Source organism: Megascapheus bottae, chromosome 9, assembly GCF_031878675.1.
Source record: "Megascapheus bottae isolate mThoBot1 chromosome 9, mThoBot2.hap1, whole genome shotgun sequence".
Classification (NCBI taxonomy): domain Eukaryota; kingdom Metazoa; phylum Chordata; class Mammalia; order Rodentia; family Geomyidae; genus Megascapheus; species Megascapheus bottae.
In genome coordinates, this window is record NC_143517.1 from 37727271 (window position 1) to 37731053 (window position 3783).

The following is a 3783-nucleotide window of genomic DNA, read 5'->3' on the forward strand; positions in this document are numbered from 1 at the left end:
TTTTCAGAACAACATAGAGTTAGCGAGTACTTTCAAAGATTTTTCAATTATATATCTGACCCATATCAGTTACTAAGAATTTTTCAGTAACAAGGTTTTTTGAGGAAAGATTTTATTAACACTGATTTTTCCATCCTATTTCAAATGTCGTGTTTAATGAACAAGCATTCAGAAAGGGATTCTATATGCAATCACTTGCCCATAGATTTTAGAACATAATTAAATTATATGTCATGGATACATATCAATCTATATAACATTATGTCTATAGAGTATATATTCCATTATAGATTTCTATGTCTATATAGTTCAGTACCAAGGTTTTGAACTCAAGACCTTGTGCTTGCTAGGTAAGCCCATTACAGCTTGAGTCATGTCCACAATCCTTTTGTTTTTAGTTTGTTCTCAAATAGGGTATCATGCTTTGGTCCTGAACTACAATCCTACTCAAAATTATTTGGGATTTTAAAGTAAGCCAGACCCAAAGGAACATAGGCTCAATGGTTTCCCTCATTTGTAATAATTAGTACACATCTAGGACTCTCCTAGCAGAGGACTACAATTGCTCAAGACCTATGTACATAAGGTCGTACAGGATGAGACTACATGAAAGGAACTCTAGGATATGGAAACAAGAGCTTTATCTTGTGTGATTGTTGTTCTTAATATACTATGCTATTTCTCTTCTATCTTTTTTTTTGCCCTTACTGTTGATCTCATATTGTTAGTGTATCTGACTTTGTTTCCTGGTATACTGTATATATGTTTATTTGAAATAGGAAAGGGAAGGGGGTGAACAAGATGATTGGGAGGAGTGGGTGGAAGGAAATGGGGACAAAAACCTGAGAAAGGGTATTAATGTGTGAGAAGTAATTACAAGCATGCACCACCATGCCTGTGTATATTTATTAAATAAAAAGTACAATGTATTATTTTGTACTGAAGAGAGTCCTTCATTTTCAACAAATAAGTTTCATTATCAAATTTTTATACTGTGAAAAAATATATATAACATGGAATTCACCATTTTAACCTTTATAAAGTATAGAATCCAATGTTTAATAGTTTCACAATTTGTTCAGTTATCATGATACTGCAGAACTGTTATACCACCCCAATGGAGATCTCATACAACAAATTTACTTTAAAAGCAACAAAGTTTTTTGGTACAAAGATTTGTGAAAGATGAATGGTATGTAATAATTTTCCTAGGAGTCAACATTTAAAAAATCAATATAACTTTGAGACACAGAAATTCATAGAAGAGTTAAATAGAATTAACACAAATGATATCATTAATTTATATTAAAGACTTGGATATTTAAGTAAATAACTTCTTGTTGGATATTTTAATCAAATTAGTTTTTAGTCAATGATTTTCTTGCTTGGCTGCAGAAGTGCTAATGAAGTTGGGTTTGTCAATCAGGTGTAGTATAATGGTACATGCTTATACTCCATGATGCTTGGGAGGATCACAATTTGAGCTCCACAGGGAAACCCTATCTCAGAAATTTAAAATGTCTAGGGCTATAGCTTGAAGCCCTAAATTCAATCCCTAGTGAGAGACAAATGGAGGGTGGGGTATGGGGAAGAGGAAGAGGAAGAAAAAAAATAAGAGATAACGTTTTCCTTCTCTAATGGTGAAATAGCTATTTTCCATCCCAAGCTTTGCTAATGAAGCAAATAAACATTTCCAAAGAGTTTGAAGCAAACATAACTTCTATCTGTGGGGTTGTTCGTGGCAGGTGTGCAGAGCTGTCCCAGTTCTGCTGTCCCTGGCCTGGTGCATGCAGGCCTCTCTTATCTGTGTGATGAAGGTTTAGACTTTGATCTCTGATGCCCCTAGCAGTTCCAAATTCCCTCATGACTTTAGGCATTGCCTGTAAACCTCCCAAGCTCTCATTGGAAAGGCTCTCTGTCTGAGCACATCAAATAATTAAATGTAGAGTATTTGCTCTTTTGATGAAACAGAGTGGAATTTGATCCTTTTAAAAATCCTGGATGTGGGAGCCAAACTTCTGTGCACATAAGCTAGTGGGACACAGGTTTATCATTTAAGGAAGCCAGCAAAACAGATGCATTGAGTCACATGTTTTCCATGGGTATTTTAATGATACGGAGACACAGTTTTGACCTATTGTTGGCAGCACAGTTTTCCCTGTGGAGGTGGCTGACTGGCACTGATCCATCTCTACTCTCCCACCTGGTCTCCTTGGTAACCATGGGCCTAGATATCTGTGGGATGTTTGCAGGACATCTGGTGGGATTAAAGTTCAGACTCTGCTATCAGAGATCAGACCCATAGCTTGGCTTTTGAAGACCCCCAGCTAATTAAAGAATCTGCAGTCACAGGCAGCATTGCTGGTAAGTGAGGTTAGCCCAGCAGTTAACCATGTAGGCACTGGAACAAGGTTGACTGGGGTTGAATACTAGCCAGTGGTAGAACCTGGAGCAAGTTATTGAGCCTCTCTGAGCTTCTACTTCCATTTCTGTCAAACCAGTTTAACCAACGTCCCTTCCTTGAGTGGACAGAAAAGCATCTAGATGAAACCACTGTAACATGAATAAGAAAACAATGCCTTTCAAGATACCTCTGTACACCTTTGTTTTGTTTTAAGGGGACTGTAAAAACTGTAGCTAACAAGCAAGGTGCTGGTGGCTCATGCCTTATCATCCTAGCTACTGAAGGCTGAGATCTGATGATTGCAACCCAAAGCCAGAAAGACGAAGCCAAGAGACTCTTTCTTCAAAGAGCCAGCAAAAAGCCAAATGTGGAAGTGTGGCTCATGTAGTACAGTGCCAGACTTGTGTGGAAAAGCGCCAGACCTTGAGTTTAAGCCCAAGTACCTACACACACACCAAAAAAATGTAGCTTCCAACATTTCTGATCTGCATGCAAGGTCAGCCCTTCAGAGCTGAAACAGGAACACCACCAAAGATTGCAAAGGTTAAGATCATATTTGGTCAGCAGATAGATTAGGGTTGGATCTCAGCTTTATAGATTACTTAGCTGCGTAGTAGGTCTGTCTCTTCCATACTTTCCTCTAATGTACTATGGAGATAAATCCAGACTCTACCTCAGCAGACTATGCCAATGACTATAGACAGACAATGTATCAACAGTGTTCCAGGCATTGCAAGTCATCAATAAGTATTATTGGCTGCCTCTGCTATGTCCACTCAGGCCCCACATGACCCCAGTGTTCCTGGAATTTCGTGTCAAACACCTATATCAAACTGGACACTAGGGAACTCACTAGCTCATGCTCCTAAATATCTCACAGAGTATGCTAGAAACAAGTAATCCATACATTAAGTAATGGCAGAGCCTTCAAGATGAGGCACTGTAGGGACCATAAGTGGTGGCCAGGGCTTGGAAACCTGGCCAGGACTAAAGAGGTGTATCCCTCACCATTGATGGTGAGGGATACAAGCTTTAGATTCTGACCCGCTTATGTCCCAGTTCCATCACCATGAACTCATGTGACCTTGCTTTCATCGTTGCATCCCTCTTTGCCTCTGTTTCCTCAGCTGTAACACCATAGAGCCATGCTACTCACAGGGTTAAATGAGTCAAAGCCTTGGCTTGTAGCAAAATGATGGCATGGGTAAGAAAAGAATCTTCAAACAACGACCTTCTCTAGAGCTTTTTGCTTTGTTTTGCTTTATGTTTCTTGTTTCTGCTCTGTAGCCCAGGGTGACCATAAAGTTGTGATCCTCCTGCCACACATTTAACACTGCCACCGTGGATCTTGAAATCTAAAAGATGGCTCAATCCTCCTA